Source organism: Cavia porcellus, unplaced genomic scaffold (assembly GCF_034190915.1).
Source record: "Cavia porcellus strain 051 isolate PalLab524CR breed Dunkin Hartley unplaced genomic scaffold, mCavPor4.1 scaffold_14, whole genome shotgun sequence".
In the NCBI taxonomy this organism is placed as follows: Eukaryota; Metazoa; Chordata; class Mammalia; order Rodentia; family Caviidae; genus Cavia; species Cavia porcellus.
The window spans coordinates 11,595,957-11,620,572 of record NW_026947497.1 but is presented as its reverse complement, the minus strand read 5'-3'; the positions used below and the strand labels follow the sequence as shown (position 1 = coordinate 11,620,572).

Below are 24,616 nucleotides of genomic sequence, written 5' to 3'. Positions count from 1 at the left end.
GGAATGAAGGTCATCGATTCAGGAAGCAAAGCTTTATGTACTAGCACTCCTCACAATCTTCAAGGTGTGATCAAAATAGATGGTGAAGGAGTAAACGTAGACATGTTCTACAGTGAAACACACAGGTCCATGAATGCCTGGGTACTTTGCTTCAGATACGCTCATCCCCCTGTCCCTGCCACTTTCAGAAGCAGCTCTAGAGTCCTCTTTCCTGAGTGTCTTTATAAGGCATGATCAAAAATACAGTAAATGCTGCTGCTGCTGCCATCCAACAGAAAAGCAAGTTTGCAAAAGCATCGTCCCATCCTCCACCTTATTCATGGATCTGCACTGTGTGACTTCTGCCTCCACCCATAGTCAAAATGACCATGGAAGAGTAAGGTTGCAAATCCACTCTGGACAACGAAGTAGCTAGGGCAGCACAACTGAAGACACTTAGGAAAGGACTCCAGAGCCGCTGTAGAGACCAGCAAGGACAACAGGATAAGTGTCTGAAGCAAAGAGAGCATTCTGATGGAGATCCATGGCAGTGTGTCTTTGGTAAATGTTTTAAACTTTTAAGCATTCACATCGTGCACCGTAAAATCAGCCCCAGGAGTGGGAGCCTGGGAAAGCTGCTACTCGCTGACAGGAAGTGATGCAGCTGCAGCTCACTCCTAAACGACTTTTCTGGAGACAGCAGGATGCAATTCTGTGGTTCTGTCCAGGTCAGCTGGGAACAAGAAAAAGACTTTAGCTGAGACCAGTACCCTCTGTGGGGACATGCGGAGTCTGGGTTATCAGAACAAACAGTACAGGCTCCAAGTGTGCCCGACTGCAGAAGCAGGCTTTGCAACAAATAAGGACCAGGAATTTAAAGGATTCAGTGCTTTAAACTAGGTAGGATGAGGCTGGGGATTTAGCTCAGTGGCATAAGTCAAGCATGAGGTCGTGAGCTCAAGCCCTGATACAAAAAAAAAAAAAAAAAAAAAAAAAATTGCAAAGAACCAGGGGTTTAGCTCATTGGCATACGCACCTGCTTGGCAAGCACAAGGTCCTGAGTTCAAGCCCCAGCACAAAAAAAAAAAAAACTGGGCAGGGTGGTGCATGCTCATAATCCCAGGACTCAAGAGTCTGAGGCAGACAGATACCCAACCTGGACTACATAGTGAGTTCAAGGACAACCTGAACTACATAATAAAACCCTGTCTCAATAAATAAATATATAAATAAGGCATGGTGTTTTGGTATAAATATTGAAATCACCAACCATCTCATATAAAACTATAATTCTTTGCGAGTGCAACTAAGGAAAAAAAACTAAATTCATTCTTCTGCTTTTCTAGAATCTACTCAAGTGACTTTAAACCTTGGCTACAGGGCTTTGCTGGTCACTGACTTCACAGGGCTTGGCATCAGCTGTGGGGACCTGAGGTTGCACACTGATTCAATTCGTACTTGTGGCCAGGCAACTCCTCTCTCAGCATGAGGTTTCCTTGGATCTGATTCAGAGGATGGTTTCCATGGGAAGTTCTAGTAAGAGTGCAGAGACTGTGAAAAGCCCCCAACCAAATTGTCTAATGCTCCTGCACTGCCTGCTAATAAATATGTGTAGGTAGCCAAGTGTGGTTGTGCATACTTGTGATCCCAGCCCACAGGAGGTTGAGGCAGGAGGATGGCTGTGAGTTCAAGGCCAGCCTAGGCTACATAGTGAGTTCAACACCAGCTTCAACTACATATGGAGACCCTGTCTCAATCCTCCACCCCCACAAAAAAAAAAAAAAAAGAAAAAACTAAGCAAAGTCAACACTTGCATTGTATCCTTGGGAGGTTAACATTTGGAGACATTAAACTAGAGAGAACAGACAGAACAATCTGTCTATAGGTCCTTATGCTAACTCTCCAGCACTCAATCAGAAACGAAGTGCTATAAAACTACAAATAATCAAAGTAAAAGCCCCGCCCCTGCCTATTCTATGCCAGTCCATGCTGTTCCTCACACCCTGAGACCCAGGTCTGGGGCAGGGTCTTCCTGGTCCCTTTCCTTGTCTGGCTCATTTGTTTTGGTGTTGTACTTTGTTTTGTTTTGTTTTGTTTTGTTTCGCTTTGCTTTGCTTTGCTTAGCTTTGTCAGAGACACAGTCTCACTATACAGTTCAGGCTGAACTCACTATGTAGCCCCCGCTGGCCTCAAAATTTGTGGCGATCCCTGCCGCAGCCTCCTGAGTACTGGGATCACTGGTGCATACCACTAATTGGCCAGGCTGATACCGAACCTCAGTCTTCCCACACTGCGGCTCCAACAGCCTGCCTCTCCTCGACCCCTCACCATGGACAGGGCCAGAGCTCTTTCCACAGGCAGCCTGAAGACACCTCACCCAGTTCTGTCCTCAATGCAGTACCTGGTACAAACCATTCTTGGTGACCCCTATATCCATGAGATAGGTATTTCCTCACCAAAAGCACTCATTCCCTGCTTTTCATCCCCATAGATCCAGCTTTCCTTCATCCCCATAGATCCAACTTATTTAAGCACCATCATCTTTCTTGTGTCCAACAGCTCTCTGGTTCATGGCTGGGAATCACCAAGTGACTGTTTGCCGAATGAATGAATAAATGAATGGCCCTTCCATGTGTTTCGGGTTTATTTATATCTACACTATTTTTGGTCACACCTAGAAATTGCACATCCTCCAGGACCCTTGAACTCCATGAATTGAGAAACAGTTCTAGGACAGCCAGATGCCAGCCTTTTCCCGTAAGTTAGCACCATTCACAGACTGTGAGGGATCGGAACAAAAAGTCACCAAAGAAGCAAGCCCTCCTTGTGAATCAGTGCCTTGATGAGGCCGCTGAGGAGAGAGATGCCAGCCCCTTTCAGCCATATGGGGTGGAAAACAAGAGCAAACCCTTACCCTCCAGCTGTAAGCAACCGGCTGATCCAGAGAAACACAGGTTGCGATGATAGCTATTGTGGTACAACACAATTTAATGCTTGTAGTGTTTAGTGCTCACTGACTTTACAGGTCTAAAGCCATTAATCTGATAATTTATTCAGAGGATAACATAGCATCTATGGGGATCGCCTTCTGAAAGTGGTGGCCACTGTTAATTCCCTATCATCTTGTTTTGAAATCCTGTATCATTTTCTTTGTTTTGGTGGGTTTTATTGTTTTGTTTGGTTTGATTTTATTACATCTGATGGCATGGACAGCTATTTCAAAGACAATATTATGGTAGCCATTTTGAATTACTCTTTTTTTTTTTTCTGGTACTAGGGATCAAACTCACAACCACAAGCTTGCAAGGCAGGCACTTATGCCGCTGAGCTACAACCCTGACTTGGATTAACTCTTACCTTGTTTTGAAGTCCTTTATTGCATTCATGGTTTGGTTTTACTGGTTCTATTCTGTTCTGTTTTGTTTGATTTTTACTATGTCTGAAGGTATCTGCAGTTATTTTGAAGACAAGAGGCATTATGATAACCATTGTTGATTTCATATTGTTTTGAAGTCCTATATCACACTGGTTTGTTTTAATTAGCTTTGTTCTGTTTTATTTTGCTTGGTTTTATTCTTTTTTTAAAAATCTCCAGTACCAAAATAAATAAATGAATAAATAAACAGTTTTCATTTCTCCTAGATGTCTTCCCATTCCAAGTTGTCCAACGTGCTCCTAAAAACAGAAGACTCAATTCAGTATCCAACATTTACACGCTAACCTTTAGTACTAAAATTTAAGAACAACAAAAGCTTAGGAAATTAAATTGCTCTATACTTTTTAAATAATTGGAATAGACAGAAGACAAATGCTTCTTCTTTTGAGAGCTCCTTTTAGAAAATTAAATTCTAGTAGCTATTTCTAGAGTGCCCACTGAACTTTTCGTCATATATTTTATGATCCTGTGCAAAGTCAATTCTAAGTTCCCTTTACAAATATCAAAAATAAATGGGATTAGGTATAAAAAAGAAATATTCTCCAAGCAGAAAATCCACAAAATGGCTTTAAAAATTGTAATTTTTTTTAAAATCAAGGAACCCAGACAACAATCCATCTCTTCTCCAAATCCCTGCCTAATTTCTTCCGATGCTTTCTTGATTAAGGCCATGTGTTATCCTGAGTAGTTTTGCTTTCCTTTCCGTCAACATTCTGTTGTAATTCACACTGGGGATTCACCAAAGAAAAAGGTTTTCTTGGCCACAACAACAACAAAAACATGAATCCAAAGATTTTAAATAAAGTACATGTAAACATCTATTCATTCACAAAAACTCTGAAACTAGGAAATAGTAGACTATTTTTTTGTTGAGTTTTTGCTTTTCTCTTCATTTTTTTTCATTTTGTTTTGTTTTCAATCTTTTTGAGACAGGGCTTCACTAAGCAGTTCAGGCCAGCTTCGGAGCAAAGCTGCAGTCTCAGCCTCTGGAATGCTGGGGTTCCATGCTGAACCCTTGTTATTTTTCTTTTATGTTTTGTTTTTTTTTAGTTGTTTGTTTGTTTGTTTACCAAGGATCAAACTCACAACCTCATGCTTGCCACGCAGGCACTTATGCCACTGAGCTAAATCCCTGGCTATTTTTCTTAAATTACAGCCTCGCCTAGAAATTTAACTTCAAAATACTAAGTAACTTGTGCCATCATAATGCTCTTTATCAATCAAATCACATACTTAGTGGTTATTTACTGTCAGTTTAGTCTTGAAGGTGACAAGTAGGGAAAGGGTGAATGACATAAAGTTTCCCACAGCCCCACAGGCTAACTGGGGACTTGGGGCCAAAACCAGATGTGGACCGCAAGGCTTCCCCTCTTCTTTATGCCTGGGTGGCACCTGCTCCTGCTTATGTGTTAAAGTGGTCCATGCAGGTGCAGACTCAGCACTGGGAGGGTCGTTTTCCACAGCTAGAGCCATGCTTTCCAGTTTGGGCTCTCTGTAAGTAATGATATAGTACGCTCTTCCTCCTGCTGTCCCTTAACTGGTTCAGATCCCAGACATGGGGAACAATGCTGCTCAGCATGGACACAGAAGTCAGCGCTGAAGCCAGCATGCCTGACACTGAGTAGAGAGAAATAGAGCAGACCCTGGCAGCAGAGCAAACAGCAGAAGAAAGTCACAAAAGTGTCTCCCGCATCCCAACATAAGGACCATACAAGGTGGCAGGAACTTCAGTCTCCACAGAGAAAAACAACTAAGCCCTCATGAATGGAGCTTCCCAGGATATGCAGCCAGCAGGTCAGAGAAATGGACAGATAAGAGGGCAGTGAAAATTAAGGGGAATGCTTAAATTTAAAAAAAAAAAAAAATGTATTACAGAAAAGACATGCAATTAATTTTCCTCACTCTGAACACTCATCCCGCTGTTCTTACGAGTCTCTGAAGCAGTTCCAGAGCCCTCTGATTCCTGAGTGTCCTTAGCCATGCTGCTCTGGCTGTCTCACTGTCCTGAATGCATTCAAAATGTTTTCCTTTTGTGGGTGCTTAGACTTTGGAGCAGTGCCAGAGCTACACAGTGCCAGAGCCAGAGAATACCGTGGGTGAGGGCACATTGGCAAGTTTTTGCGAGTCGGCCTTTCCCTGGATGGCACTCAGAGGCAGCACTCGTTTTTTGGTTTTTGGTTTTGTGGTACTGAAAATCGAACTCACAACCTCGTGCTTGCCAGGTATATGTTTGATCACACCCCATAACAGGACTTCTAGAACTGCTTCAAAAAGTGACCAGGGCAACGGGGTAAGCATGTTGAGGGGTATTTTAGGGCAAATGATGGCTTTTAGTATAACTAATATTTTTTTACTTTGACCCCTGGCCATCTATTTTGATCACACTTCGTAAGAGATTTATGAGGGAGCAGCTTGCATGACTGTGGAGACCAGAAAGTCCCATGATTCTGTCACATGCAAACTGCAGACTTCATCCAAGCACAGACCGGAGGACCACAGTGCCCAATGCATGGCAGCCGGGTGCTGCTGAGGTCTGTGAACAGGGTGGGAGGGAGCCCTGCTTTTACTCTTGGGCTCCAAAAGTTTGAAAATTGGGCTCTCTAATGTCCCAGGCCAAAAGAAATGGAGGGTCTAGTTCTGGTCAGCCGTCCTCTTCCACCCTCTTGGGCATGGGCTGACACAGACCCATATTAGGTGATTCACAGCTCACTGCCTCCATAAACTCCTCCCAACAGGCCAGAAGCAATCTCACCAGCCTTAGCCCACCTGGGCGGAGGCAGGAGAGCATCCGCATAACCTTGGGGACCAGCACTGCGGTGCTCCGCAATGGGCAGCAGGGAGCGCAGGGAGGAAGGGAGCCAGCAGCTGTGCGCCTTTGGGAAGTTGCACATTTCCAGGGGCCATAGAAACAGATTCAGCACTGGACCTACATGACCCTTTAAGATGCATAAACTATCATGGCTTGTTACCCAGCCTAGAATGGGTATGGACCTCAATTGTGGAAGAGAAGGGGAAATCTGCAAAAGAGTGATAAACAGGTGTTAAACTAGCTGTGTCCAGTCAGACGGACAGACATACTGACTAAGAAGATGTAAGAATTTAGAATGGAGATTTAAGTGAGCTTACACCACTATTAATTATAGGGGTCAAGATAAAAGACAATATGAAGACTTCAAACATGAATAAGACAAAGGCTGCCAATGTCACTAAAAGAAACAGAGAAGTAAAAGTCAGATGTGAGGGTGCACACTGTAATTCTAGCACTTTGGGAGGCTGAGGCAGTAGGATCACAAATTCAAATTCAACTTGGGTAATTAAGCAATTTAGTCAGATCCTGTCCCAAAACAAAAAGTAAAGACCCAGATATGCAGATCAATATAAAGGCCCTAGGTTCAAAATCCAGGAAAAAAACCAAATATCTAAAAAGGAACTTGTCGGGGGCAGAAGGGAGCTGGCATTGAGCTTGGTTTTGTTATACATATTCCCATTCTACACCTAGAACCAAAATGTCCTCTATTTAAAATAAATAAATATATAAATAAGCCAATTATGTCGTCAACTTCGAATGCCTGAATGCATCAATTTGTCTTCCCTGTCACTTTTTTGGGACAGTGCCCCACTCTATTGCTGGCTTCCCCACAGATGTCCCTGAAAATCCTTCTCACAGTCCAACACACAGGGACTACAAAGCAACATTCTACCTGCCGGGGGAAGGCACAACACCCTGAGAAACGCTTCCCCTGCATCTCCTCACCCAGCACCTCACCCTTCCCTTGCTTCCAGTGTCACGGCCCAGGACGAGGCTGACCTCTCTCCCCTCCTCTATTCTCAACCCATTTGGCAATGCAATTCAACTCCACAGAAATGTGTCCAATGTCTGTTTCTGTGAGGCACTGACGACCAGAGGAAAAAAATCTACTGGGAATACAGCATATGTGCATAAATATGACAAAACCTACGGACCAGAAGCAAAAGAAAATGCTGCAAAATAATTAAGAACTTAAATTTTTAAAAAATATAAAAATAAAACACATACTGGAGAAGACAACCTGGTGGTACACACCTATAATTCCAGCACTCTGGGAGCCGAGGCAGAAAGACTGCAGGCTTGATCCCAATGTGGGCTATTCAGCAAATTAATTGAGACTGCATCTCAGAGCAAAAATTAAAAAGAACTAGGGGGCCAGGGATTTAGCTCAGTGGCATAAGTGCCTGCCTGGCAAGTGCAAGGTCATGAGTTCGATTCCCAGTACTGCAAAAAAAAAAAAAAAAAAAAACTAGGGATGTAGTTCAGTACAAAGGCCCTGGGTTTCATCACTGCTCCCACAAAAAAAGGGGGGAAAAAAATCAAACTGCGGAAAACCACTTATTCCCATGATGCTCACAAAAAGAAAATTAAAGAAAGGTTGTTTGACAAGGAAGGGACCAGTGGGCACTGGGCTGCAACTCTTGAACTGCAGACTCTTACTTGATCCACTTTCTGATGAGGAAGTGCAGCCTCCAGCAAACTCTAACAGACTGCCCCACCCAGGCCCCAGCCCTCGCCCACGTGTATCCACAAGCTGTCACAACCCGTCCTCTCTACTCCCCTCGAGTCGCAGCTGAGCACTGACAGACTCAGGCACTGGCCTTGCTGCTGTCTAAAGGGGACTTTACCTTTTTTCCCAACTCAAACTTCAAATAATCAAAACAAATGTGCACCTGGACAGACAGATGCCTGCTGTAGGGAGCTGTCTTGATCTAGTAAAAATTCTGATCTCCTGGACTGGCATCTCTGAGCTTAGGCAGCCGCAATGTCTTTGCTTCGAAATTCTAATTTTTCAATTTCTTCTTTGCAGTCTCAAATGGTAAATGAAGAGTGCGTGATAAGCAGGAGCAAGAGGCATGTTGTTCTGTGTGGAATTTCACAGCGACAATTATTCTTAATAACATCTGGGACAAATATTCTGAGGACTTGGTTTATGCTGAAATTCAATATCGTACATACCAGGATGGGGCCTTTAAATTCTGCAGGACTATTCTATAAGCAACCCTCAAAGTAGAATTCATCTGCTTTTATACATAGCCACTAAATTGTAGCTTGTGCTACATGGAGAAACAAGTCGTATCTGGGCAAAATAAAATATTTTTGTGGCCACAGAACGATGCAAAATCAGGGGCTGGGGATTTAGCTCAGCGGTATAAGCGCCTGCCTTGCAAGCAGGCAGTCATGAGTTCAATCCTTGGTACCAATAAAAAGGAAAAAGACAAAAAAAAAAAAAGATGCAAAATCTACTTTCAACTCAGTTCCATTCTCCAGTACTCATGGTTTAATGTTTCCTTTATGATAAAACCCAGTAAGATTAAGCCCCAAGGGAAAACTATGAATTAGAGTGTCAGTATTGCAACACTGAGATTATTTTTTCATTAGCATTTGAATACCACAGCTAAAGGCATGGTTTTTGATTTTCGTTTTGGTTTTTTGAGACAGGGTTCCACTATAGCCCAGCTGGCCTTGAACTCTTGGTGATCCTCCTGCCTCAGTATTCTGAGTGCTGAGATGACAGGCATGCACCACCACACCCAGGAAAGGAATACTTTTTAAAGTCCCAAACAAGACCCTAAAAAAGTGTTCTAAACGGCTGGCGCGAAAAGACACAGGAAAATTTGCTTAAAAAAAAAAAAGATGCAGTGAAGTCTGCAGTCTGTTTTTCCTGTGTTGTTCTCCACAATGGACACTCCTGAAATACGTTTTACAATCCCATTCTGAGACCAGGCTTTGCAAGAGCAAGGCCTCTTTGTGGACTCCATCTTGGGGACAAGACACCTCCTGAGAGAGCACTGTACCCATCCTAGAGGACAAAGGTCACACATAGCCTTCTCCCTGAGGGCTCTGCAGAAGCCTACAGTAACAGGGCAGTGAGCAGCTCACTTGGGTTAGTGGACCAGAGGTGACCCACAAAGGGCTGGCTGGGGGAGGGGTACACAGCAGACAGCTCTGGAGTCTATCCCAGTATAAGGCCAAAGGAAAAAATTACAACAATGGGATACTGTGCTTTCTCAGACCTTTTGACATTTATTTGACATTGCTGCTTCTTTAAGCTGATGGTTTCTAAGAAGTCCTTAATCAATGCACTGAGTTAAACTGACATAAAATCTTTACAGGCTGGGTATGCTCTCTGAGCTTAGCATTCATGAGGCTGAAGCAAGAGGATCGAAGTGAATTTAAGGACAGCCTGGGCTACACAGTTACTTCAAGGACAGCCTGAACTATATAACGAGACCTTGTCTCAAAAAATCAAAAATAAAATAGTGATCTTTCTTTGGTAGTTTCTATCTGTTCATATTAAGAACTTTTGAGGGGGTGGTCTTTTTTGAGACAGGGTCTCACTAGGCACTTCAGGCTGGCCTTGAGCTCACTTTGTAGCCCAGCATATTAAGAACTTTAACACCTTAGTTCCTTTTCTGGATTTTTCTCCCTCCATATTCTAAGGCTTAATAAAACTGAGTGTCTGGAGGGTCTCCTGAAGAAACCACCCTTTAGAAATGTCAGTGTGGGGGCTGGGGATTTAGCTCAGCGGCATAAGGGCCTGCCTTGCAAGCAGGCAGCAGGCGATTGTGAGTTCGATCCCTGGTACCGATAAAAAGGAAAAAGACAAAAAAAAAAAAAAAAAAAAAAAAAAATGTCAGTGTGTAGCCACTTGTTTCTGAGCTTGAGTGCAGGCTGTTTTAGCACAGGGTTCCAATTATTCTTGCAACCCTCGAAGCTACTGGAACTAACCTCTTCATCCATCACTTGAGTTCCCTGTCTAGAAGGAAGAGCTGTCCTTGCTGGAACAGTAAACAGATCACTCCATATCAAAGATCTCATCAAGTGCCCCAGTTGTACTCACGGTTCCCCAAAAATATAATTAAACATCACTCAGCTTAATTTTGTTTTTACCACTTTTAGAAACATCAATACAGATCAATTACATGTGACACTTATTCATGTCTGTAATGATTCCAAGCAAGTATGTGACTTTTATCCTGATCAAAATGAAATTGAATAATTACCAGATGGGCTTCCTAATAACATTATAAAGCAGTCTCACACTGGATTCCCCTTAAATCCCATGAAGGGGTAAGAGTGTGGCTCAGTGGTATGGCAACTGCTTAGAATGTCCTAGATTCATTCCTAGCATCAAAAACACCCCCAAAAGTAGGCACTGCAGTATTTTAGATAGTGAATCACTCAGGTATTTTTTAACTCTCTCATGGGTACAGTGTTAAAGAGAAAAAATTAACCTGAAACTTTAAATTTTTTGTTGTTGTTTTGTGTTTTTGAAACAATCTCTCTGTGTAGACTACAATGGCTTTGAACTCACGAGTCTTCTGCCTCAGCCTCCTGAGTCATGGGGTTACAGATGTATATCACCCACGCCCAGTATGTTTTTTTTATTGTCTTAAAGATCAACTAAATGGTTTTAAGTACGCCACCATGAATATACCCACATAAAGAAAAAACACTATGCTCAGGAAGCCATTAAATGGAATGTTTATCTGTAGTTTTATGGTATGCAGCTCACGGGCTAATCGATGATCCCTTGTTAATTATATTTACAGTGGCCCTCATTCCTACTAGTCCAAGACTAGAAAGTTCTAAGCTCGGGTATTTGTAGTCTCCTTACAAAACCACCAAAAAAATGTATTCGTGCTGTATTTTCTTTTGTTTTCTTTTGTTTTTTCAAGACAAGGTCTCATTATGCAATTCAGGTTGGCCTCAAACTCTCAGCAATCCTTCTGTCCCATGTGCTGTGATAACAGGTGTACACCATACCCACCTTTAATTTTTTTTTCCAAAATCTTTCTCATCTATTCCATGACATTCTTTGGGGGGACATGAATCTAGTAATAGCACAGAACTGGAAAAAATGCAAAATAACTTGACATTAAAAAAAATGTCTGGTTTATAAGAGAACACTATTCCTTTAGGCAGAAGGAGCACTGAGCTGGGAATCAGGAGATCTGGGCGCTGGTCCTGATGCACTCTCCTCTATATGCAACTGGGGATGACCTGTTCCCCACCATCTGCTGCTGCCTGGGGTCCCCAGCTGTAATCCCCTGGGAGGCAGAAATGCTTCACTTAACATGGAAGACAGAGATGTTTGCAAGGCTGTGCCGAACAGCCACTGCTGCTCCAATGCTTCAGACAGCCATACATTAATTTTTGAAGAAAAAATCCCCAACCTCTGTACCAGAGCCTCTGCTTGGGAAGCAGATGTCTACTAATGAGGGCTCCCCAGATTTACCACCAAACAATCAGCGGCCAAGTCCTCCTCACCCACCAGGCTCCCCTCCAGGGCCACCGTCTTTGGCAAGTGGCCAAAAAAGGGGGTGTGGCTTCGGGGCTGGGCGCCGAAATGCAAGGCCTCCGGGGTGACAAGCAGGGCTGAGGAGCCCTTCCTTGGAGAAAGCCCGCTTCTCACAGCAGTATGAAGGGTAGGAGAAAGAGGGTGGGGCCCTCAGCGTCTACCGCATCCTGCCTGCGACCCCAGGACAGATTGCAGCACTGTCCGCACACGGCGCAGGCGGGCAACGAGGACCCCGCGGGTGGGGCCGCCCTGCCTGGCGCGGTCTGGGTGGAAACGGCCCTCTGCGGACCAGCGCAGACCTCCTCCGACCCCCTGCTCGCATCCCCACGTCTCCCGACCAGGGAGCTGTTCCGGCGCCAAAATATTTCAGCGACCAGTCTCTGGCCCGGAAGCCTCTAGTCTGTGCAGTGACTCAAGGAGAAGGGGTTTATCCCTTGAAAATAGAAAACAGAAGAAATCTCGCCGCCTGAAGACAGGGCCTCGCGGCTCCGCATTGTCTTCTCGGGGTCCGCCCCACACCGCGGCGCGAAGGGCTTGGCACGGCACGCCGGCAAGCTCCGCGCTCGCGCGTCCGGAGGGCCCCGCGCAAGCTGGCACGCGTCTTCTGTCGCCGTCCTCGGCCACACCTAAGACATGTCGGGGGGCGCCGTCCCTGGCGCACGACTACCGGGACTGCCACCGTCCTTAGCTAACACACTCAGAGCACAGAAATCCCATCCCTCCCGTTTCTCCCACTCGCAGATAGGACTTCGGAAGCCAGAGGTCGGAACCGGAGAGGCAGGGACGCGCCCGCACCTGTCTTGCGGCCGCCGCCCGCAGACTGTGCCCCGAGAGGGCTGCCGGGGAGCGGCGACCCCGCACTCTCCACGGTCCTCCGCCTTCTCCCAGCACCCCAGGGCGGAGCCCCCGATCTGAAGCGTCCCCGGCCCGTTCTCTCCGCACCACCGCGCCAAGTCTGGCCGGCCCGAGTAAACAAACCCGCACCCTGCGGACCACTGCAGCGGCGGACGAGGACGCAGAGCCCAGGGGCTGGGGTGGGGGCCTCCCGCGGTGTCACAAAGGCCCGCGTGGCGTCCCCACGCCAGCACGCCCTCCCGCTCCCGAGCTTCTTAACAAAGACGTCCGACACTCACAGCCGAGCCTCCCTCCCGCGACGCCCGGATCGGTCGGATCGCCTGGGCAGCGGCCGGAGGCGGAGCAGCGGCGCGGTCCCTGCAGCGGAACGGTCCCTGCAGCCGGGCTCTGGCGCAGCCCCGCTTCCCATCACAGCCTCCAGGCCCGGCCCGGCCACCCCCCGCGCCACATGATCGCTGTGACATCAGACCGCAGACGCCCAGCCTGGTGACATCATGGGCCCCGCCGGCCGGCAGATCGGCAGGTGGCACGGCGAGGGGCTGCTTTTCCCACAAAACACATGCATATGTTTAGTCTGGGTCCCTTTAGTCCATCAGAAGGAAAAAACGTTGGAATGGAAAGCACGTGAATGTGACCCAGCCCGATGGATTGGATGAATGGAAAGTGACTGGACATAACAGCGGAGCTCAAACCCTGAGTCTTTTTTGGAGGGGGCGGGGGGGGGGTGTGTGAGGGAGATAGGGTCTCAGTATGTAATCCAGGCTGGCCTCAAACTCACAGCGATCCCCTGCCTCAGCCTCCTGAGGACTGGGATTAGATGTGTGTCATCACACATGCCCAGCCAAACCCAAGATCTTGTGCCTGGTAGAGAAACACTACCACTGAACTAACATCCTCAGCCCTTTTAAGAAAAAAATCTTTTTTTTTTCTTTTGAGACAGAGTCTCATGTAGTCCAGACTGGCCTTGAACTTGCAACAATCCTCCTGGCTTAGCTTCCTTAGTACTGGGATAACAGGGATGCACCACCACTGCTGGCTTAATTTTATTTTGAGACAGTGTGTCACTAAGTTGCCCAGGCTGATGGAACCCATGATCCTCCTGCATCAACCTCCCGAGTAACCAGGATTACAGGTATGGACTACTGTGACCACATATGTATATTTTGTAAAGCAATAACATACATTGTTGCTGCTTTCTTGTGTGTGTGTTAAGCCAGTCATCACTGAGTCTGGCAGTAGTACAGTATAATTCCATTGTGGAGAACTCATGTAGAAGTCCACCATGAACACAATGACAGACTCAGCCAGGTGGCTAAGGAAGGAGGTGGAGACCATTAACGCTGGAAACCAGGGGGAAGTGACCACTGACTGATCACCTACTACACTCCCAATCAAGAGAAAGACAGAGCCAGGTGTAGTGGCATATGCCTGTGATGCCAGCACTCAGGAGGCTGAGGCAGGGGATTGCTGTGCATTCATGGTCACCATAGACTATACAGCAAGAGGTTGTCTCAAAAGAGAGAGAGAACAGCAGAAGGGAGCAGGTGGAGTAGTTGTCACAAGGCTTCTAACTATCATGGTAAAAAAGCAATGGGACAGGGTGTAGCTCAGAGGTAGAATGCTGGCCGAGGGTACCCAGGTCCAGGTTCAGTTTCCACTGGGAGGGTGGGGAGTATCAAAGGCTCTTTGATTTTGAGACAAAGACTCACTATGTAGTCTAGGCTGGCCTTAAATTCACTGTTTAGCCCAGGCTGGCCCCAAACTTGCAGCAATCCTCCTGTCTCAGCCTTCTGAGCTCAGGGATTGAGTCATGGCTCAAGGATCTACTGTATGAAATGTTCTCTGTCGGATGCTGGAATGTGAAGGCTGCTGACATGACTGTGTTCTGCCTTAACCCACTGTGATAAACGCTGACACATGTAAATTTTAAAGTAAAATAACAAAAAGTATTAAGCCTTTATGAAGCAAAATCATAGCAAGTGAGACAGCAGTGACCAAAGATTCTTCCCTAGCAGAAAGAATTGACTTTTTCTCTTTCAACTGTTTTGCTATTTTTGGATTTGATTTATTGACTGTATTTCAGGTATTTGTGTAGAAGCAGGGTATATTCAACCAGTTTATAAATTCAAAGAAAACCACACACATGATACCAGGTTTTTTTGTTTGTTTGTTGTTTTGTCTTTTTCCTTTTTATCGGTACCGGGGATTGAACTCACAACTGCCTGCTTGCAAGGCAGGCGCTTATGCCGCTGAGCTAAATCCCCAGCCCCATGATACCAGGTTTAATCACTTAAAATACTAAGTATTTAATAAATGGTGAAGAAAAATTAATGATGTAAGGACTGTGCGCCTGTCACCCCAGTAATGGGGGAGGCTGAGGCAGGAGGATCACTGAGGCTTGAGCTTGAGTGTAGCTTGCGCCCTTTCTCTGGCACTGGGGACCCAATGTGCAGGGCAGAATAGCAAGACTCATCTCAAAAAGAACATAAATTCAAAAATAAAAAGCCTATATTTGGTCTTCCATGGTCTCTAGCCCACAGTGCCTACAATTCTGTCATTTCCTGAATGACAAATACCCTATACCTGGCGACTTATTTGTGTCCTTCCTAATATTCTTGACAATAAGCCTGTGTGACAGCAGGGTCAGAACTGTCCCCAGAGGGAGCCACAGGTGGCTCTGGGCATGGCCCTGTGGATGGACTCGTCCTTGCATGAGTCCGGGTACTAGCACTGTGCGGAGCATCATGGGACCTAGAAGGGTGCCCTTGTCCCAGCCCTGTCCTCACCGGGGTGCTCCCTCCACTGGTGCCACCCGTTCCCAGCCCACCTTCCATGCCTGACTAGAGAGTTGCTTAGTTTGAAAAACCACACCTTTAATATCAGAAGGACTCTGTGGGTATAAACAGCACAGAATAGGAGGCTCAAGTAGTGCTATCCTCACAATGACTCATCTCCTGTGGAAATTAGGTGCTCTGGAAATCTCATGTTAAATCCTCCATCAAAAGTATCCTGGTTGTCTTTCCTCAGGAAAACATCACACATTTAGTATAAAACAAATAGACGACTTAAGCATTACATGTGAAATGATAAATGTTAGACATGACAGTACATGCCTGTTATCCCAGCGCTAGGAAGACTGGAACAGGAGGAGCTCCATGAGTTCAAGGCCAGCCTGGGATACCATAGCAAAAGCCTGTCTCAAAAAAACAAAACAAAACTGCTACAGTTTGTGTTCAGATGGTCCCCCTGAAGCCTCATGCACTCAGGAACCCACTGAACCCAGCATTCCTGATTGGTTCATTGTCTAGAACTGGGATTGGTGGTATAAGTGCTACACCCACTCAGGGGTGGAGCTGACAAACAGTGTAAGGGCAGGAAGGAGTGTCTTTTCTTTTGCAAGGTTCACGCTTGCTGTTTTGCAGGGGCCACGAATAGAGGCCTTGCCATGCCACCCTACCTTGGAGATAGCTCTGAGTTTGGGCTGAAACCTCCAAAATTGTAAGAAATAAACATTCCCTTCCCTAATTTTGGGCATCAGGTATTTTGTCTCAACAATGAGAGAAAAGTAACTAAGACAAAACCAAAAAAATATAGATATGCATATACATACACATGTCAAATAAACCTCAGTTCATAAATACATGGATACTTGAATGTGATTCTCTATGTAGTTTCATATTCAAAATGTTTTGCAGTAAAATATAATAAAATAGAACATTTATCTACAAATTAAGGATTTCTGAAGTCATTTCTAGCTTTTCTAATTATTGTACTTTAATTTTTTAGAACAATTTAATACTTAATTTAAATTACCTAGAAGGCTTTCTTTAGACTTTTTTTTTTACTTTAGACATTTTTTCTTTGCTCCTTTACTGAGTCAATTGTCCTAGAAAATGTAGGACGCATTCCATTTCTCCTCTGCTGTTATTTCTCTTTGGTCTCTTATTAATAATATATCAGAGTCCATTGACTTGTCTGTGCCAATGGAAGTTTTGCTTAATCACTGTAGCTTTATTGATATTATATTCACATAAATATATACATATATAATCTTTTCCCCTCCAGCCTCAGCCTCCCAAGAGCTAGGATTCCAGGCACACCCCACAACCCAGGGCACAATCTTCTCTTCTCAATTTTCTAACACTTACTGGCTATTTATTTTTCCAGGTAAATTCTAGAATTTGCCCAAACCCCACAAAACTCCGTTTTCCTTGCTTTTAGTTTCTGTTGAGTTTTGACCAAAACTAAAATGGGAAGCACAATTGTTTCTGGCAATTAACCCCCAGCATACCCTAAGAACACCAGTTTTGTTTCCTCTGCCCCTTGAACAGCAACTGGCCTTCCCAAGGCTCCTTCACTGCCCAGCTTCTCTCTGCTATCTGGGGCAACATCAGGCGCATCCTGTCGCCCAGGATGGGGATTTCCATCCTGAGCTGCAGCCCACTGGCCATCACTGTGTGCCTCAATTTCCCCTCTCCTGTTGCCATGCAGCCAAGCACTGTATCAGCGAGGCAGGCTTGCCCTGTGCAGCTCAGGAGCAGACCTCAGCTCTCTTGGACAGAAGCCCCGGCATGGAGCCCACAGCACAAATACCAGGAAGGCATCCTTGTGACCCGGGCTGCCAGCAGCGGAATTGACCTGGTCAGTCTGCCCAGGGCTGGCAAATCTGCACACCACAGAGCACGTGTGCCCATGAACACTGTGCACGGCCAGCAGCCTGGCATCTGGTGGAGCTGTGAGGCTCACAGAGGACTTCAATACTTGGGAAATTCAATATTAACAGTAATTCTATTGCCAACAGCTCTGGTCATAGAGAAATGCAAGTTAAAATTGAGCTTCCCTAGCCAGGCGTGGTGGCTCACAACTGTAATTCAACACTCAGGAGGCTGAGGCAGGAGGATCCTTGCTAGTTTGAGAGGAGCCTAGGCTACAAAGTGAGCCCAAGGCTAGCCTGAACTGCATAGCGAGATCTGTCTCAAAAAGACAAGACAAAAAAAATCTGGGCTTCCCCTTCCTCCAGAAAGAAGGGCCATCACCAGACACCAAGTGCCCACCCAGCAGCAAACTGCAGAGAGAGCCTAGCCCTTGCACACCAGCCATGAGAGCATAAACCACACCACCACTGACGATGGCTGAGGCCAGAGGAGCCCTGCAAGTCGGAAGCCAGGCTGGACTACACAGTGAGATTCTGCCTCAAATCCACTCCACCAAAAAGAAACCAAAACAAAAATCCCCTAAAATTAAGAGGTTCCATTTCACCAGTTCTTCCCCTTCCCAAAAGACATCACATTGCAGTGACCCATGCACACGTGTTTTCACAGCAGCACAAGTCATCACAGCTAAAGCCTGGAAGTGGCCTGTGTGTCCACCCACAGAGGAGTGGATAAAGGAAACATGGTGCTCACACACATGGAGTACAACTCTGCCACGAAGGAGGACACAACTGGAGCCATCTATAGCAAAATGGATGCACCTCGAGACCATAACATTAAGTGAGGTAAATCAGACACACAAGCTTAGCTGTCACATTGTTTCTCTTACCCAAGAAACCCAAAGTCTAAACAAATTAAAGAGCAAAATAAACTAATAATAAGAAGTAGCGAGACAGATCTTTTGCAAAAGGAAAAAGGACCAAGAGATGGAGGGAGAAGGAGGGAAAGGAAACATAAAAAGGATCAGGATATGTTACGTGCATAGCATATACCAACTCCCATGGAGCAGGCCACAAACACGGACTAACAGGAAATCCTAAATACTTCCCCACTACACGTGAGAACATCAGGTCGTTCACTTACTCACCCACACCCATCTCCTAAGATGAAGACTTGCTCTCCGGTCAGGCTGCCAAACACATGAGGCAGTCCTGCCCTGTGGGTTAGGCTTCAGGTGAACCACAAAGGCCATGCTCTTGGCAACACTGGGGACACTCCTGTCTCGGCTCCAGACCAGTCTGGAGTCAGCCTCCCAGGCTGCCTCCCTCATGGCCCCACAGGAACAGCATGCTCCCCAGCTACACAGCCGCCATCTCCAGCACCAGCAGCGTGGCTGCCTGTCTGCTGGCACACACAGCCTTCCCAGGCCTCGTGGAGTCACCTACTGCAGCCTCGTAGGTGCATGCTGGTCATCTCTCCGAAAGCAGTCCCGCCTCTAAGTCCAGTAGTTCAAGAGGCTGAGGCAGGAGGGCTGCAAATCCATGTCCCCCCTGGGCAACTTAGCATGGTCCTGTCTCAAAATAGACAATAAAAGACTCAGAACATAGCTCTATGGCACAGTGCGCCTGGGTTTGATCCCCAGTAGCAGCAAAAAATAAAAAAGAGCTCTCAGCCTGCCTGGTAATCTGGTCTAACCACCCTATCTCCAGATGGCGGACATATGCTCGAGGGCCCTTCCCAACATGACACGAAGGTGGTGAGGAGCCAGGTGCAGGCTCTCCGGAGGCCATGGACACCATGACAGCACCCACGGGGACAGAAGCAAAGGGAAATGGCTCATTTGACAGACACAGGAGGAGGCTCCAAATGACGGGGCCTCACCATCTGGGGAGGACTTTCTTTCTTTCTGTGTAGACCATTCTGCCCTGGGCACAGTGACACACACAAATAATCCCAGCACTGGGAGGCTGAGCCAGGAAGGTTGCCACCAGACCTTCTGGGGCTGGGGCTCCATAGCAAGGTCCTATCTCTGAAAAACCTTGGCCTAACGTTTCAATTACTTTTTAAAATCATTTTGTCGGGGTTGGGGATTTAGCTCAGCGGCATAAGCACCTGCCCTGCAAGCAGGTGGTCGTGAGTTCGATCCCCGGTATGGAAAAAAAAAAATCATTTTGTTAATGCATATTTGCAGTACATAGTGAGTACATTCATCATGAGGAGTTGGGATATGGACATCAATTGGGGTTTTGAGGGGAAGAGGTTGGTACTAGAGATCAAATTCAGAATCCCAGTATTCAGGAGGCTGAGGCAGAAAGATCACTGTGAGTTCGAGGCAGCCTGGGCTATACAGTAAGTGTAACAAAAACCACCATGTACCCAGATCCCAGCCAAGAGCCACCACCACAGGCCACATGCTAGACTACATAGCAAGACTTTGTCTCAAAAGGGATGGGGGAGGGAAGGAAGGAAGCAAGAAGAAATGGAGGGAGGAAAGAGAGAGAGAAAAAAAAAACAGGAATATAGCTTAGTGGCACAGCATCTGTTTGGCAAGTGCAAGGTCATGAGTTTGATTCCTGGTACCAAAAAAAAAAAAAAAAAAAAGAAAGGTAAAGAGAAAAGGGGGAGATGGGCTCTTAACATGCCAAGAATCAACTCAGACTCACCTTCTGGTTTTATTCTGGACTCAGTCCCACAGGAAACAGCCCTAAGCCATGAATTATTCACCCCACAATGGCGCCCAAAAGGATGATCTCAATGAAAGTAATAATCGAACCTGGCAGCCTCCTCTGCTGCTTTCTGACTTCCCACACCACAGGCTGCCCACTGGCCTGCTCCTCCTTCTGTGCATGTGAGGGTTACAATCTGACGAGGTAAATAATGAATCTGATGCTGAAAAAATAAAAGGGGTAGAGAGGGAGGGAAACTGAAGTGTGTTAAGTACAAGTCCCCACCCCCCAAGTGACAGTAATTGTTGCACACTGCAAATGCCCTCCTAAAACCTTGACTCCACACTGCAAGAATCAGCTCCCCATGCTCCCGTTCACTGACTGAATGGAAGACTGTGGGTTATTATTTCCTGTTAGTGGTTAAACCTCCTCATAGGTGGAACCAACGTTTTCTTCCACATTTACTAACCAACAAAAGCCACCATGTACTGATCCAGGAGCCAGGAGCCAGCACAGGCCTTGTGCTAGACACCACAGGCCCTCTTGTTGAAGATTCACCTACCACCTGGCCCACATAGGAGCCACCAGCAAAAAGAAGCCATGGCTGGGTGTGGTAGCACATGCTTGTCATTCCAGCACTTGAGAGGCTGAGGCAGGAGGAACTCTATGAATTCCAGGCCAACCAGGGCTACACACTGAGACTTTATCTCAAAGGAAAAAAAGAAGATACCACCCATAGGACACAGCCACTTGCAATCCTGGCACTCTAGGAGGCTGAGGTGGGAGGGTCACAATTCCAGCCCCACCTGGGCAATGAGTGTTTACCAAGACCCAGTCTCAAAACATAAAAGGAGCTGGGGGTGCAGCTCAGTGCAAAGGCCCTGGGTACAATCCCCAGTTCCAAGAAAAACGCATCAAAAGTGGGTGTTACGGGGCTGGGGATTTAGCTCAGCGGCATAAGTGCCTGCCTTGCAAGTAGGCAGTTGTGAGTTCGATTCCTGGTACCAATAAAAAAAAGAAAAAGAAAAAAAAAAGTGGGTGTTACAACAGCTATCTGAGGGCCAGGGATGTAGCTCAGTGGCATAAGCACCTGCCTGGCAAGCACAAGGTCATGAGTTTGATTCCCGGTACCAGAAAAAAATTTAATTTAATTAAAAAAAAAAGAACAGCTATCTGAGCATTTTTGTTCCCAGCAGCATCAGGTGTCACTGCTGAGCAACTGACAGGGCTCATGTCACTGGAAGGAGAAACAGACCAGATACTGTAATATTATTCAGCCTGAAAAAAAATAAGATTCTATAGCTGAAGCTGCTCAGCACCTAGCAGCACCCTTGGGGCATGCAGAGCATGGGCATCCCTGTCCCTCTCAATCTGGAAAGCGCTTCGGGCACAGATCAGGTAGCATCAGGGCAGCTGCTCTGTGGTCAGGACCCAACAGCAAGTGTCCAAGGAAGGCACTGGGTTTGGCAGGGGCAGAAGAAAAGTAAGAGTCACAGAGCCTCAGCTGCTGCCCATATTCCAGGGAGCCACACACTGGTGCAGCTCGTAACAGCAGAATCTCACAAGCAGCTACGTGTCCATGAACAGGCACGGGCAGAGAAAGCAGTGCTCACACACATAGTGGAGCACTACTCTTTCGTGAAGAAGGTCAGCCGGCGTCACATCTGCACCAGAGACCACAGTGCTAAGTGTGACACCCAGACACACAGCTTACACACTGCACGGTTTCTCCCATACCTAAAGCACAAATAAAGAGCAAAGTACTATAGAAGACAGGTCACGGTAAAGAGGAAGATGGATCTTTTGCAAATGGGAAGGGATCAAGAGACGGAGAGAAGACCCCCTTCCCCTCAAAAGAATGAGGACCGGCTCTGCACATGCACCAGCTCCCAGGTATCAATGGATGAAAATAAAAACAGCCAGCCGGGCATGGTGGCTCATGCCTGTAATCCCAGCACTCGGGAGGCTGAGGTGGGAGGATTGTTGCCAGTTCGAGACCAGCCTGGGGTACAAAGTGAGCTCAAGGCCAGCCTAAACTGCACAGCGAGACCCTGTCTCAAAAAAACAATAAAAAATAAAAATAAAATAAAAACAGCCAAAAAAGACACTACTGGAGGTCTCTACTGACCACCAATCAATCCGGAGGCTAATCACCAGAGGGCACTCGTTACCCTCGAAGTCTGGGGGTGTGAAGGAGGCAGGAAAGCCCTCAGCTCAAGTGGGTGGGTGCGTGCCCGCAAGCTCCGCACTCAGGGCCTGCTAGCCCCATCTTGGCCCCATTCCGGCCTCCTGGCAGCTCAAGTGCCCCCAGAGCCCTCAGCCCTCCACAGTGCTCTGAGGCTCCACGGTTCCACGTCTGTCTCAGGGCTCTGTGAGCATGCAGGAGTCCATGGAGCAGTGGGCAATAAGGTAACTGTGTGCCCTGTGCGTGAGTCACGTAGGCCAGAAGGCAACTTCCAGAAAGGTTTCTCCACAAAACTACTGCGCTTCGCAGGGCACATTCTCACGCAGGGATCCCTAACGCCCATGTCCTAGCTGCATAATATAACCCTTAGAGAGCCCCAAATGCCTGCGATCCCAACACTTGGGAGGCTGAGGCAGGAAGATCCTCAATACATAGTGAGCCTTCGATACATAGTGAGTCTCTCAAAAAATCCTACCAAATGAATAAATAAATAAATATTTGACAAGGAGGACAAAGGCTGCCAGTTCCACGATGGAGGAAATTACTTCATTATGGGGGCTGGAGGTTTAGCTCAGCGGCATAAGCGCCTGCCTTACAAGCAGGCAGTTGTGAGTTCGATCCCTGGTACCGATAAAAACGAAAAAGACAAAAAAAAAAAAAAAAAATTACTTCATTTTCTGAGTTTCATGTTCTCACCTACAAACTATAATTACACAAAATCATCACCAAGCACACTTCAGTCTCTGAGTTTCCATCATCTGCTTATTCAGCAATATGATAAACCAAACTATAAAATAATTTTTCATGCTTAAGATTTAATGGCATAGGGGCTGGGGATTTAGCTCAGCAGCATAGCGCCTGTCTTTTTTTTTTTTTTTTTTTTTTTTTTTTTGTCTTTTTCCTTTTTATCGGTACCAGAGATCGAACTCAGGACTGCCTGCTTGTAAGGCAGGCGCTTATGCCGCTGAGCTAAACCTCCAGCCCCCATAAGCACCTGTCTTGCAAGCAGGCAGTCATGAGTTAGATCTCCGGTACCGATAAAAAAAAAAAAAAAGATTTAATGGCATAAAGAGAAATTCTTAGCCAGGGGTTTTCAGCGTACATAAAAATGACAAAAACTGGGGCGAGGGTTTAGCTCAGTGGCACAAGCACCTGCCTGGCAACTGTGACATCATGAGTTCAATCCCTGGTACCAAAAAAAGACAAAAATCCCAACTGCTTGTATAAATTACTACTTCATGGCCAACAAGCCATTAGAATGATTAAATTCTTTGAACAAAGTATAAATATTGTTCTATCTTTTCATATCACTAATTTTTTTTCATATCACTAATTTTAATCTCATGCACTCACTTTGGCAGCCCTTAAAACTTTGATTTTTAGCTACTTATGACTAATCTTACTATCTGTGAAAATCAGTGTGGAGAGGCCTCAAAAAACTAAAATTATGGCCAGGCATGGAGACACAGGCCTGGGATCCCAACACTTGGGAAGCTGAGGCCACGGAGAATTTGAGATCAACCTAAACTAACAGCAAGTCTCTGACTCAAAAACACAGAACAAGAGATTCCACTTGAGCCAGCTGTCCCCCTCCTACAATATCTTCCCAAAAGAGTCAAAGACATCATATTGCAGCGACCCATGCACATGTGTGTTCATAGCAGCACAACTCATCATAGGTAAAGCCTGGAAGTGGCCTATGTGTCCACCCACAGAGGAGTGGATAAAGGAAACATGGTGTTCACATACGGAGCACTACTCTGCCGTGAAGATGGGTACACTGGAGTCATGTGTAGCACAATGGATACACCTTGAGATCATAATGTTCAGGAAAATCAGATACACAAGCTTAAATGTCATATGGTTTCTCTTAAATGAAAAATCCAATTTGTAAATAAAGATTAAAATAAAAGGCAGATGACAGGAAGTAGGGAGACAGATCTTTCTCAGATAGGGAAGGATCAGGAGATGGAAAAAGGGAGAGGAAGGGAAAAACCACCCCAGTCACATCCTGCACCTTTGTCGACTATGCTGGGGACCAAGGCAAACTCAGCTGTACTTATCTTTTCCCAAGGCAACACTTCGTAATCATCTAAAATTCGCTGATGAAAGAAACTGCACCAGGGAGGCTGAGGCAGGAAGCCTGCCTTGAGCTCAAGGTTAGCCTGCGCTACACAGCAAGATCCTGCCTCAAAAAAGTTAAGGAAACTGGGCGTGGTGGCACACCTGTAATTCCAGCACTGGGGAGGCTAAGACAAGAGGGTCGCCCGTAAGTTCAAGGCTGGCATGAAAGACCTGGCCAGACCCTGTTACAAATACCACGAGGTAGATAAATACAGGACATCTAAAACGATACCCACCCTCCGCTAGTAGTCACTTAAGGGCCGACCCCACTGTGTGGTCAGGTCAAAGAGCCCAACCACTCCAGGCCCCTCCAACCTCCCCAGAATGCGTCAGCCCACCGCTAAGCCCTAGCGCCCTCCCAAGTCCTGCGGCACACCTGTCCTGAG

General features: G+C 46.3%; 1 protein-coding gene across 2 annotated transcripts in view; it reads right to left on the bottom strand.

The window, feature by feature from the left end:
* Nucleotides 1–24,616, bottom strand: part of Ank2 (ankyrin 2) — a 505,060-nt gene that overhangs the window by 459,776 nt on the left and 20,668 nt on the right. The window contains exon 1 of one of the 2 annotated variants that reach the window (XM_063260668.1): nt 12,882–13,064. The exons of the other annotated variant lie outside the window; for it this stretch is intronic. The gene's annotated coding sequence lies outside the window, so the exon portion shown is untranslated. Of the gene's footprint in view, nt 1–12,881; nt 13,065–24,616 lie in introns of those variants that run through there. 2 annotated transcript variants of the gene reach the window in all.